Source organism: Budorcas taxicolor, chromosome 2 (genome assembly GCF_023091745.1).
Source record: "Budorcas taxicolor isolate Tak-1 chromosome 2, Takin1.1, whole genome shotgun sequence".
Taxonomy (NCBI): Eukaryota; Metazoa; Chordata; class Mammalia; order Artiodactyla; family Bovidae; genus Budorcas; species Budorcas taxicolor.
The window spans coordinates 104,153,806-104,168,409 of record NC_068911.1 but is presented as its reverse complement, the minus strand read 5'-3'; the positions used below and the strand labels follow the sequence as shown (position 1 = coordinate 104,168,409).

The window sequence follows — 14,604 nt, the reverse complement described above, 5'->3', positions numbered from 1 at the left end:
TAAACCCAAGTCTCCTGCATTTCGGTAGGTGGATTCCTTACCACTGAGCCACCTGAGAAGCCCTTAGTATACATAGTGGTCTATTTTTAAATTTTTCTTGCAATATATTTGATGTATAACATTCATTGCATAAATTTAAAGTGTACAATTTAATTCAATACAGATGTATAGAACAGTCTTTTGGACTCTGTGGGAGAGGGAGAGGGTGGGATGATTTGGGAGAATGGCATTGAAACATGTGTAATATCATATAAGAAATGAGTCACCAGTCTAGGTTCAATGCAGGATACAGATGCTTGGGGCTGGTGCACTGGGATGACCCAGAGGGATGGTACAGGGAGGGAGGTGGGTGGGGGGTTCAGGATTGGGAACACGTGTACACCCATGGCGGATTCATGTTGAAGTATGGCAAAACCAATATTGTAAAGTAAAATAAATAAATAAATTTAAAAAATATATTTGTAGGTTGTAATATTGCAATTGCAGTGATGATACACACATATAATATGACATAATTATCATTTCTTTTCAGTGTTTGGAATACTTCTAGTCTCAGTAAGTTTGGTTATGAGACTATATTGTTGTCCACATTACTGTGCATTAGATCTCTTTGGCTTCTTTACTATTCATTCCAAGTTCATACTGTTAAAAAAATTATTCTATCCTTGCCTTATCCTTCCACTCCTATCCCATGGAAACCACCATTTTATTGTTTTTATGAGTTTGGCACTTTTAGATTACACGTGTAAGTTGATGTAATACAGTATTTCTCTGTCTGACTTGTCTCAGTGTACTATCCTCTGGGTCCATTTACATTGTCACCAACGGTGAATGTCTTTCTCATGGCTGAATAATAGTCCATTGTTTATATACACTACAAATTCTTTGACTCATCTGTTGACGGGCACATAGATTGTACATATAGCTGTGGGCAACATAATTCAGTAAATTCTGAATTACCTGTGCTAATGGATTTTATGGAATATTCAAACCACAGATAATATTAGCCAAGTCTCTTTGTCTTTAGGAATATCATTGAGGGGACCAGTATTAAAATTATGCCTCATTTAAAACAAACAGAACACTTAAGAGTGGAATTTATGTCTGTATCCTGTCAGCAGATGTTTGCTGCTATTGAGTTCCATCACTGTCTAGTATCAAGGTGTTGGATTTAATTCCCAACTGTGTGTGACAACAGGCCTGGATGATTACCTAATTCAATCAACAGAATAGAATGTGCCAAAATAATGATACTTGAGGAGAGTTACTTCCAGTTATGTCTCTTATCCTAGTGATATTTTTTCAAAGAATAGGACATGAAAGCACCCCCACACCTCAACACCCTCCATTCTTCTCTCCTCATGTCCTGCCCTCGTCCCTTCCTTCATTCCCATCTCTGCTCATAACAAATCTTTGCCCAACTCCTGTAATAAATCATTCTGTTCATCACTTCCTTTTCCCCATGCATGTACGTGTGCTGAGTTGCTTTAGTTGTGTCATACTCTGTGAGACCCCATGGACAGTAGCCCTCCAGGCTCCTCTGTCCATGGGATTCTCCAGGCAAGAAGAATACTGGAGTGGGTTGCTGTGCCCTCCTCCAGGGGATCTTGAACCTATGTCTCTTATGTCTCCTACATTGGCAGATGGGATCTTTAACACTAATGCCACTTGGGAAGCTCCTTATTCCCCTTACTGGTCTTTATCTTTCTTCATGGTACGTAATCACTAACTAAAATATTATGCATTTATTTTTTTAAAATACTTTATCTCTCTCTCCTATGATTGGATAGTAAAATTCCAATAAAGAAAGAACTGCTTTTTATTTTTTACTTTTCTTTCCAGCTATATCCACAGCACCTAGAATGATGCCTGAAAGCTAGTAGGTATTTAAAACATATTTGTAAATACACAACTAGACCATCAGGTCTTAATAAGTTTGCCTCCTAAGCATTTTCTCAAGCTTCTCTTTTCCTCTTGCTGTCTACTACACCCAGTGAGATGTTACAATATTGTCTTAACCACCTGATATCTACTATTCACTAAGAGCCATCAGTCGTCACACTGAAAGACATGTGACCATGCCAGTGCTCTCTGGCAGTTTCTCCTGGTCTCTTCTGCATGTACCAGCTCCTTAACAGGACCTTAAAGAAGTTCCATGACTATGTATTCCACCTGGCACACTCTTTTTCCTCCTTTCATGAGGCTCCTCTTCCTTTGGGATAAGACAAAGTGATGCCTGATCCAGGAAGCACTTTTCCTACCTCCATTTCCATGGTAGGTGAGAGGATCTTCCTTTTTTTCCTTTATCAATATATTTAGATTTTTTTTTTTTTAGCCATATACTTTCCTGTTTCTCTTACTAACCTGATTGTTTATTGAATCAGGTTCATTTCAATTCAGGTGTATTGACTCAAGTTCATTTCTCCATCCCCAGGGCTTAACACAGGATCTGGCCCACAATAGACTATAGACTGTCAGTTATGTTGGTTGAATGAATAAAAAGGTGAATTTAGATATGACCAGAGGCAACATGTGTGCCTTGATAAAAGTTTTGAGTGTGTGTGTGTATTAAGAGTTGTTTGGATAGAATAGCTGAGTATAGTCAATAGGGAGCCACAGAGAAGCTGACTCTAAAATACAAGGCCAGACAAACACTAGAATATTTTGTTTTATTTTGCCCTTAAAAAATGTTTGGGATTAGGGGGAGTCCTACTTGTACTGGAATGAAATTGTATTGCTACCAGTAGACAAGAAATATGTTTGAAAGAATGGGAAAAATGCAGAAAAACAATTTTCCTAGTGATCCAGTGAGAACTATGTGAAAAAAATTTTAATTCTTCAGATTATAAAGTAAAATGGAATTTGTTTCATATTTGATTCCAGATAAATTATGATTGAGTTTGAGAGGCAGTTAATTATCTTCATTAATATTTCACCCAGAAATAACCTGGCATCTGCAACTTAAGCCTAGTACAGCAATTCAACTAATTTGCTGTTATATATAAGGAGGTATGGATATCAAACAAAGCACAATAATCTAAGAAATCTTTGTGATTTAAAGAATAATATATCATGTACTTGCTGCTGCTGCTGCTGCTAAGTCGCTTCAGTCGTGTCCAACTCTGTGTGACCCCATAGACGGCAGCCCACCAGGCTCCCCAGTCCCTGAGATTCTCCAGGCAAGAACACTGGAGTGGGTTGCCATTTCCTTCTCCAGTGCATGAAAGTGAAAAGTGAAGGTGAATCGCTCAGTCGTATCCGACTCTTAGCAACCCCATGGACTGCAGCCTTCCAGGCTCCTCCGTCCATGGGATTTTCCAGGCAGGAGTACTGGAGTGGGATGCCATTGCCTTCTCCATCGTGTACTTGCAGTTACTGATAAAATGTGAATTTAATCTTAGTACTTTTAGAAAGTTTAGTTTCTATGACAGTTGCAGGCAGGGGGACCCCTTCCAGGGCCTGAAACTGGGCTCTTGTCTAACACTCAGAAATGAATTGTCTGAGGAGACACTTGTGCTGACAAAGCACGAGATTTTATTGGGAAAGGGCACCCAGGTGGAGAGCAATAGGGTGAGAGACCCCAGGAGAACAGCTCTGCCACGTGGCTCGCAGTCTCGGGTTTTATGGTGATGGGATTAGTTTCCCGCGTGGTCTTTGGCCAATTATTCTAATTCAGAGTCTTTCCTGGTGGCGCACACATGGCTCAGCCAAGATGCATGCTAGCGAGAGGGATTCTGGGAAGTGGACGGACATGCAGTGTCTCCTTTCGACCTTTCCTGAACTCTTTTGGTTGGTGGTGGCTTATTAGTTCCGTATTCCTTATCAGGATCTCCAATCACAAAACAGCTCATGCAAATGGTTACTATGGTGCCTGTCCAGGGTGGGCGGCTTCAATCAGTGTGCTTTCCCTAACATGACTATATTGAATTTTATATTATTGAGAAGATTTAGCTCAACTACTTATGGGCTAGTTTATTTTGGCCAAGACAGGAGACTGAAATTTACATCTTTATTAACTGAGTTGTTTAAAAGAGCATTTTATGAAGTGTCCTGGCAAAGAGTTGTGTGTATCAAAGATAGGACAAACTTTTAAAAGTATTGTGAGCTCTCCTTTATGAGTCCACCAGGCAGAGAGACTGAGTAATTATATCTCTTGCAGAAGAAAATAGCAACTCTTTAGTCATCTGCAACTTTTGCCAAATGACCTGTTTCCTAAATCTTCTGCACCTGTATGTTTTTTCAGATGTTGAAAAGCTCTTCAAATCATCACTTGAGAAGGAATAATAGAGTCTACTCCTTAGCAAATAAATTTAAGTTTGACAAGATGGATATGCTTCTGTGTTTTCTATGTTGAGATTTTGCTTCCTTTGCTTCCTTTTTCCTGTGAATGTTGCTATAAAAATTCATATGAAATCACTACTTAGAGATGTTTTGATCCTCTATCCATGTTTCTCCATTCCAGTGGTTCTCCCTGACTTGCTCAGACTTCTTACCTTTCCCTTAGATCCACGGCAGTGAGGACCCACTGCCTGGCCTTACTCAGTCCTTCTTTCCACCACCCTTTGGTCCCCTTTCAATGAGAAAAATCTTTCCCATAGGCCGGTATGATGATCACTGCCATACGTTTTTAAATTCTTATTGTCAACTGACTGCCCAGGCCACTTAGTGTGGCATATGAGACCCTTCATGATTTTGCCCTTTGTGAACCCCTGAAACCTCATCCTTTTTCCTTCCCATGCTGAACCCCAGCCATCTTAGAATCTTGCATATCTCAATGCATGCCATTCCTTTTCATGAGGCTTTTGCCTTCTCTACATACACACTTTAATTTTCCTCCCTTGCAACCTAATTCTCTAGTAGACTCCTAGTAACCTTTCCGGACTTAGGTTAGAAATGTCACACTTTCTGGGAAATTCCAGGCAATCTTGCTAGTCAGTTCTTTCTCAAATCCTAGAACCTTTTAGGAGTTAAGTATATCTGCTGTATATCCCTTAGAAAAACAGGGCCCCAATCCTAGTACTTCTCATATTTTACCTGCTGTATGTCTAGTCTGTCCTGCCACAGAGGAGAATGGCATCCTGGAGGGAGGGACTGTGTCTACTTCATTACTGTGTTGTCACAAACACCTGGCAAAGAGGGCATCATACATACTCGTAATTAACAAAACATAGAATATAAATCTATGCTTCTATGTAAAGAATTTTCATGTACATATATGTATTTTTTTATGACTGATCTAAGAATACCACAAACTTGGTTGCTTAAGATGACACACTTCCTCTTTCACATTTCTAAATGTCAGAAATCCAAAAGCAGTATAACTGAGTCAAAATCAAGGTGTAGTCAGAGCCTCACTCCCTTCAAAGCACCTAGAGGGAAATCTATTTCCTGACCTTTTTCCAGATTCTAGAGCTGCATTCCTTGGTTCATGGCCTCTTTCTCTGTCTTCAAAACTAGTGGTATAGCATCCTGCTTTGGTGTCTTATTACTTCTTTAATGTCAATTCTGTCCCAGTCTCTGTTTTTCTCTTGTAAGGGCACTCAGGATAGCCCAGATTTATATTCCCACCTCAATATCCTTGATTTAATCACACCTGCAAAGTCTCTTTTCACATACAAGGGGCCACTCAGAGGTTTCAGAGATTAGATTCAGATATCTTTGGGGGCCATTATTTAGCATACCAGAATATGTTAAGGCTGTTGTATTTTTGCAACTAAACCTTTTAAAGATGTGCAAATGAAAAAGAATTGGAAAGTTCTCAAGTATTAGAACCACTCACAAAGTGTTATTTTCTTTTTTTTTTTCCTGTGTGTAGTGTCTGCACAATAGGCTTTATATGTGCACAGTTGATACCATAACCTGCAAATTATTAGACAAAATATCATGGCTAAAATGTATTGAAGAAAGCAAATAGAATGTATAGAGACTCAAAGAATGGATGATAATATTTGCAAATGTGTATCTGATAAGAATAGATTTGCATCCAGAATAAAGTCTTTTCAGTCAGCAATAAAAAAAAGACAACCTAGTTGAAAAATGGTCAAAGAATTTAAATAGGCATTTCTCCAGAGAAGATATATTAAGTACACATGGCTTTTAAACTTCTGAAAAGATGCTCAATATCAATAGTCATTAGGGAAATGGAAATCAAAACTGTAATCAGATGTCACTTCATATCCACTAGTCAAAAAGGCAATGTGTTGGTGAGGATGTAAAAAAGCTGGAATCTTCATACATTGCTGATGAGAATGTAAAATAATGAGACTACTTTGAAAAAGTTTGACAGCTCCTTAAAAAAGATAAACACTGAGTTTGCCATATGACCCAACAGAAATGAAATATACACCCAAGAGAAATGAAAGCATATATTCTCATAAAACATAAATATTTTGCAACATTACTTGTGAAAGCCAAAATGTGGAAACATCCCATATTTTCACTTGCTAATAAATGGATAAATAAAATATAGCATATATATATTTCAAATTAGCTTGGCAGTTAGAGGAATGAAGTACTGATACCTAGGATATACTCATTGAAAGTATTAAGAGATGGTTCCTACAGGCTGCCTCCAAGGTGGTGCTAGTGGTATAGAACCTGCCTGCCAATGCAAGAGACATGATACGTGGGTTCAATCCCTGGGTCAGGAAGATCCTCTGGAGGAGGGCATGGCAACTCACTTCAATATTCTTGCCTGGAGAATCGCATGAACAGAAGAGACTGGTGGGCTCTCGTCTGTGGGTCGCAGAGTCTGCCTCATAGATAAGATTGCCAGAGGGTAAGAGAAACCCAGAAGTCCTTGTCCTGATGCTGCCTTTCTCCTACCGATTCTTCAAATCCCGAACTCTCAAGACGTTGCTGCTTTAGAAAGTAGGGTTGTTAACCAGGGCTGTGCTAGGGTTCTGTATTTATTTTAGCAAAGTATTTCTGGCTGCAGGGTTGAGGTTAGATTAGATAAAAGAGAAAGGTAGAGAAAAAGTCAGAAGAGGGGTGCTGTAGCCCCTGTGAGAATGAAAAATGAGAGTCCATGGGGAGGGGAAGAGGAGGAAGTATTTGAAAGTCAGGAGGGATAACACTTATTAAAGTTGGGGAAACGGGGCAGAGTTGGGAGAACTTTTGAAAACTAGGTCAGTGATGGATGTTGACATTAATAAGAGTAAGGTACAAGCTTGAGAGTAGAAAGTGGAAAACAGTATTGAACAGTTTGAGGACTGAGCAGAACAATTAATAGAGATGTGAAAAACCCACACAATTGAAAATATTTGAAGTCAAAGAGGGAAATTTCTCTAATTACAATTTTGAAATATAGATTTTAGAATAGCTTATAGGTGGTAACGTAGGTGATACTGATGACACTGACAGGTGAAAGTGATGACCCCCTTTAGACTAAGAAATATTTTTATTTGGAATGGTAATAGAAGAGTCATGTTCCTTCTACTTAAATCTTCTCACCAATTAGAAGTATATTACTGTAACAATCAGCTGAAGTGCTCTAAAAATGGCAAAGATTTTAATTTTTTTTAAATCAAAATGCCTTCCTTCATTGGTTCCAAATTAACTTTATTCAATTAAAATATATTTAAAATATTGTCTGCCTAAGATCACCTCCAAAATCTGAAAATATATGTAATGTCCCTCATATTAATATCAATACATTTTTAATGTTTTATTTTCCAGGTTATCCAGAGTGCTTTGTGTTCTGACTCATGTGCAATTTCTAGTTTCTTCATTATTGTGCTTATTTTTCTTCAATATGTTTCCTTTTGGCAATTAGTGGTTAAATGACAGTAGAGAGCACAAGATGTCCCCGTGTCACTTTCAGCCCCTCCTTTCCTGTACCATATGCTCTGTCCACACTGGACTTCTCCCACCGTTTCCCACGCACCTTCTGTCCTTGTGTGACTTCATTCCTCTGCCCACGTTCTCTCCTTGGTTTGGTGTCTTTTTCTTTTCAAAGTGAACTCCTGTTTATCTTTTTGAGCCAGAAATTAAGTTGATTTCTTCAAAGAGCTTTTCCCCAAGTTCCCTAGACCAATTCTGTATTTTCACAGAAACAGCGTCATACTTTCATGTAGAACATTATTCATATTAGACTTTACCCCTTTTTTTGGCCACACAAGGCATGCAAGACCTTAGTTTCCCCACCAGGGATCAAACCCACACCCTTTGCAGTGGAAGCAGGGAGTCTTAACCACTAGACCAGCAGGGTACACCAGGGCACTCCAGAGCTTACCTCTTTACAGCTCTTCTTCCAAACTATTAGTCCCCAGTTCTTAGCTTATTTATTCATTAATTCAGGATTTATTTATTGAAATCTACTATGTGTCAAGTACTGTGCTACACCTTGATTACACAGTTTTAGACAAAGCACTTGGTCCTTGCCTTCATGGAGTTTGCAGTCTAGTGACAAGAGAGATTAAGAAAATACAAACACAGAATATATAAGTTCAATTTATGCTAAATGGTATGACAAACGACCAGGATACTCTAAAAGAATAGTAAAAGGGAGCATCATTTAAATTGGGGAATCAGAGAAGGCCATTCTAGGATCTAAAATTTGAAGAATAAATGTCCAATAGGCGAAAAATACTCTTTCAGCCAGAGTACATGCTCAGATAATGTCTTTTGTATAAATGAAAGTACAATATTCCTAATATTCTATTTTTCTGCATTCTTTGGACCATTTTAATAGTATTTTTGTGCAGGTTCTGTTTTGTAAACCATCTGAAATACTTCTTGGTAGATGAAGTTTACATTAAAATTTAATTAAATGTTTGATTTGATATATAGTGACTATTGATATATTTTCAGTTTGCAGGAATAGCTGTAACATTTTGAACCCTATTCTGAGTATATATGTTCAGCTATCGTTTGGACACAATAATGCGAAACTATGCTTCCCACTGTGCTGCCTTTCATATTCTTAGCTGTAGCTCATTATTCCAGCTTGTTAAGCTCTCTAAATCTTGATTCTGACATCCAACATATTAGCTATAACTCTCAGCCTTATATCATCCCCAAATTTGATAAGCTTGCCATCTGTGTCTTGATCTGAGGTGTTAATCAAAATGCTAAATAAAAAAGAGCCAAGCATTTCCCCCTCAGCATCCAGCTACATGGAGCCATCCCTCAGGATGGCCCTGATCCATTAATCAACAATGGGTAACTATAGAAATTCATCCAGCTCCTTTTAGTTGTTTATGAGGGTGGCAGGAGGGATTTGGTGGGGGGTGGTATATTGCTTTCTACCTATGGCATCTTCTCCTTTCTTCTCTACTAGTCTAGTAATCTATTAAAAAAAAAAAAAAGATATTAGATAGCTTTCTCTGAATTGGTCTCAGCCAGGTGGTGCTAGTGGTAAAGAACCTGCCTGCCAGGGCAGGAGACATAAGAGACATGGGTTTGATCCTGAAGTCAGGAAGGTTCCCTGTTAGGAGGGCATGAGAGCCCACTCTAATATTCTTGCCTGGAGAATCCCCAAGGACAGAGGAGCCTGGCAGACTACAGTCCATGGGGTCACAAAGAGTAGGACATGACTAAGTGACTTTGCATGCATGCACACGAGCTCATTTTGATGCCCAATACCCACTTCTATTTTAAAGTACCAAATTACTCTTTAATATATATTTATGGGCTTTTGCCAGAATTGGACACTGCCATGGCTTTATGTTAATCTCCTCTTGACTAACTCTAGCCAGACTGGGAGAAGGTAGAATCTCAGTGACCTGAATCCCAGGGCCAAGCTGCACAGAGCTCAGTGAGGGTGGGTTCCTTAACAGCTCATTTTTCCTTTCATATAGTGATGCTATTCAGGAGCCCAGTCAGACACCATAGGGATGTAACTGTGGAATATATTTCCTACCTTCATTTAATCCACATTTTAATTTTACTGTGTTTGCTTTCCGCATTCTGTGCGTTGGTCTACAGATAATATTGGCTACAGTTACTGTTCTTCAGTTATTGTTCTGTTACCTACTCTTTTTTTAAGATTTTGTTTTTTGTTGTGGGCAGTTTTAAAAATCTTTATTGAATTTATTACATTGTTTCTTCTATCTTATGTTTTGATTTTTTGGCCAGGAGTCATGTGTGATCTTAGTTTCCTAACCAGGGATCAAACCTGCACTCCCTACATTAGAAGGCAACGTCTTAACCACTGGACTTCCAGGGAAGTCCCCCAGTTCTATTATTTTCTTTATGAAAACTTGCGCCTCCTCTACCCTTGATTTTAGTCTTGTACTCAGTTTTATACTTTTCTTGTCCATTTTTTTCCTTCTACTTCAAATTTGGCTTAAATTCCTATAGTTCATGCGAGTTGCAAAATATTTTTTGATTCTCCTCTTTGTACTTAATTGTTTGCTAAAACGTCTATTATATTTCTAAGCCTGCTGCTGCTAGCTAAGTTACTTCAGTTGTGTACCAACTCTTTGTGACCCTATGGAGCCCATCAGGCTCCTTTGTCTGCGGAATTCTCCAGGCAGGAATACTGGAGTGAGTTGCCTTGTCCTCCTCCATGAATTTGTTAGCCAAAAATACTCAGTTATTATCTTCAGTAGTATCTATACTACTAGCACTTTACTTTCTATATTCTCCTTCCTCTTCTTTGCCAAAGGCTTCTTCTAGGAAACAAACAAACAAACACACAAACAAAAAATAGTACCATCTGTATCCCCCTAAGGTCCTTATCCTCATATCTAAGACTATTAAGTCCCAGGAACTTCATTCCCGATTTCTCTTCTATTCCTTTTCACTTATGTCATCTATGTAAGTAGCAATCAGTTAATTTTACAAGTTTGGTAGGTTTTTCTTGGATATTGGAGCCATGATTGGGGAAGATTAAGGTTAAGATCTTAGCTTTATTAATGCATGTTATATATAGGCAATCTGCTCAGGGCTTTGCTTTTATTATTTTACAACACTTGTTTAACAGGAATAAAGTCTCAAGGCCCACACACCTTACTCTTGATATCTTATCTCATTGGAAGAAATTAAAATATTAAAAAATTTTCAAACTCTTGACATGATACAAAGGGGTGGAACAGTGGCTTTTAGGCACAAAGATATTAAATACACCATATTTCCCATTTCTGTTCCAGCAATTGTCCCCTGTGGGGCTTTGAGCAGGACAAAAATAACAGTTATCTTGAAGGTTATTATAGTAGTTTTCAGTGTTTTTATAATTTATGTCTCAGGTTAAACCAAAGCACTTTGTCATGTATGCCCTAGCATCAGGCAGATGTAGTAATAGGCTATTTTTAATTTCAAAGGATGAGGACAAACAAATAACCTCAGGTCTTAGGGCTCATTGCTAGGTACGTGGAGAGGTAAGGGAGCAAAGAGAATCCCCTTCACCTCAGGAGGAAACATACAGTGGTGCCAGTTCTGCTCTTTGCTTCTGTTCCCCGCAGTATGACTCATTTTCATGAACGTGCCTTTGGTCTGCTGAGTCTTGCTTGACAACCTCGCCTTTCCCTTCCTCCTCTATGTCTACCATCTTCTCTGTGTCTCTCATTTAAAATTCCTGGAGAGAGGATCTGACTAAGATGCTGCATTCTCTCATTTTCAGTCCATGTACATCCTTCTTTTATTTTTAATTTAGTTTTATAATTTCCCCTATCACTCAGTATCTCCAATCCTATTAGCTTCCCTCATATTTAATTTATAACCTTCCAGCCCTCTCTACATCTGTTTATATTGAAGTCTATGTGTTCCTGAAGTATGAATATAATTATTTAGCTTGTTTTGATGTACATTTAGAGTATATAACCATCTTACTTTTTTTACCTTTATTGGAGTATAAGTGACACATAAGGTTGTATATATTTAAGGTGTACAATTTGATGTTTTGATATACATATACATAGTGAAATAATCCCCACAGTCAAGCTTATAAACATATACATCACCTTACATAGTTAGCATTTTTTACATGTATGGTAAAAATAACAGATCTACTCTCAGCAGATTTCAAGTATATAATACAATATCATTAACTACCATGTTGTACGTTAGATTTCCAGGGCTTATTCCTCTTGTGCAAATGAAACGTCTCCTGTGGCCGGCATCTCCCCACTGTCCCAACTCTGTAACCTCTGGCAACCTCCATTCTACTCTGATTTTATTGGTTCAACTATTTTTAGATTCCACATGTAAGTGAAATTATGCAGTATTTTTCTTTCTGTGTCTAGCTTATTTCACTTAGCATAACACTCTCCAGGGCTTCCAGGTGGCTCAAGTGGTGACGAATCTGCCTCCCAATGTAGGAGCCACAGGAGAGGTGGGTTAGATCCCTGGGTTGGGGAGATCCCTTGGAGGAGGAAATGGCAACCCACTCCAGTATTCTTGGCAGGATGATTCCACAGACAGAGAAGCCTAGCAGGCTACAGTACCTGGAGTTGCAAAAAGTCCGACACCACCAAGCATGCCAGCAACACAAAATGTAACGCCCTCCAAGTTAATCCATGATGTCACAAATGGCAAGATTTCTTTCTTAGGCTGAGTAATATTTCCTTGTTTGTATATATCACATTTTCTTTATCATTCATCCATGGACAGACAGACAGATTGTTTTCATATCTTGGCTATTGTGAGTAATGTTGCAATGAGCATGGGAGCATAGATGTTTCTTTGACACGTTGATTTAATTTTCTTTGTATATATGCCCAGTAGTGGGACTGCTGAACCACATGCTTGTGCTATTTGTTTGTTCTCTGATAATGAGAGCTAACATCTATTGAACATTTAAAACAGGCTATACCTGTCTCTAAATGCTCTCTGTTAACTCATGTTATTCTTATCAACAGTCTAAATTAGATGTTAGTTTTATCTTCAGGTTGTTGTTATCCAATCAATAAGTTGTGTCTGACTCTTTGAGACCCCATGGACTGAAGCATGCCAGGCTGCTCTGTCCTTCACTATGTTCAGGAGTTTGCTTGAACTCATGTCCATTGGGTCGACGATGCCATCCAACCATCTCATCCTCCGTTGCGCCCAACTCCTCTTGCCCTCAAGCTTTCCCAGTTTCACATCTTTTCCAGCGAGTTGACTCTGCATCAGGTGGCCAAAGTATTGGAGCTTCAGTCCTTCCAAAGGAAATTAAGGAATAGGGAGGTTAAGGATCTTGCACAAGCTTGCTCAACTAAGAATGTCAAGCTTGTTTTCTCTTCCAGGCAATTTGGTTCCAGAATGTGTCTCTTCATATATTAACTGCCTCTATTCATTCTTCCATAGGTAGATTTGTTTATTCTTTTGGGGGCACTGCAAAGTATTCTATCTTTTACACATATTTATCATTTTATGTTTCTTCTCCCATAGTGATAAACTATCTAGGCTTTATTCCGTCTTAGCCAATCAATGAATGATGTGAATAGCCTGTTATGGCACCTCTGCTACAGTATGATTATTAGGTAGATAGTAAGATAGTATTAATATAATTTACCAAAAAGAAAACCAACAACAACACTAAAAACAATAACATTAACAAAATAAGGAGAAATATACCAAAACAATAATAGCTGAGAGCCTTTGAACTCTAAGGATATTTTCTCCTTCCAACTGTTTTTCACTTTTGCTTTCCATGTCTATACCTCTACCTTTATAACTGTACTGTTGACAGCTCTCAGATTTTGAGTCTCATATATGGAATCAATGCTAGAACAAAATTTTTAGGTCTGCTGTCTGTATAATATGTCCCTGGAGTTCTGCTTAATCCAGGTGTGGGTTGGTTTCACCTGATTATTTCCAACAGCTCCAAGACAAAAGTTCATACCTTGAAATACCTTAGTTGGTACTATCTCATCCTCTTAAATGATAAGACTTGAGGATTTTATCCCATTTCTTTTTCTGAATCATCTTTTAGGACACTGGAAGGGTGAATGCAGACATGTTAACTCCAGATGGTATACTCAGCACATTCTTGGACCAGAGTTACACTCTGAAATATACGCAGCTTACATGATGATGATTGTGAGGAAAGGAAAGTGAAAGTCACTCAGTCGTGTCCAACTCTTTGCGACCCCATGGACTGTACAGTCCATGCATTTCTCCAGGCTAGGGCCTTTCCCTTCTCCAGATCTTCCCAACCCAGGGATCAAACCCAGGCCTCCTGCATTGCAGGCATATTCTTTACCAGCTGAGCCTCAGGGGAAGCCCAAGAATACTGGAGTGGGTAGCCTATCCCTTCTCCAGTGGATATTCTGGACCCAGGAATTGAACCCGTGTCTCCAGCATTACAGGCAGATTCTTTACCAACTGAACTGTCAGGGAAACGCTGATGATTGTAAAGATATCCCTATAAAGCTAGGATGGTTGTGTAGAGCATGAAATAGACCAAAAGAAGTTGTCTTCAAGTGCTTCCTGAATTATATCTCCATATTTTGAACTTATTACCACCTGTTGAACATTGTAAAGGTACAGAGTTTCATAATGGAGAGACATTGAAGCAGTAGATTATAGAAGTCCCTGTAAGTCATTTTGAAACATCTGGGACTTTAATAAAGGAGTAGGATGGGGAACAGAAGGAGGAACACTATTGGTTAGGACTGGGGATGATAATGTGCATCTCTGTGAGATGATGGATTTTCACTTAACTTAGGGTGATAATCATTT

General features: G+C 38.7%; 1 protein-coding gene across 1 annotated transcript in view; it reads left to right on the top strand.

Annotated features, from left to right (window-relative positions):
* THSD7B (thrombospondin type 1 domain containing 7B) overlaps window positions 1-14,604 on the top strand; it is an 899,070-nt gene that overhangs the window by 620,242 nt on the left and 264,224 nt on the right. The window lies entirely within an intron of this gene.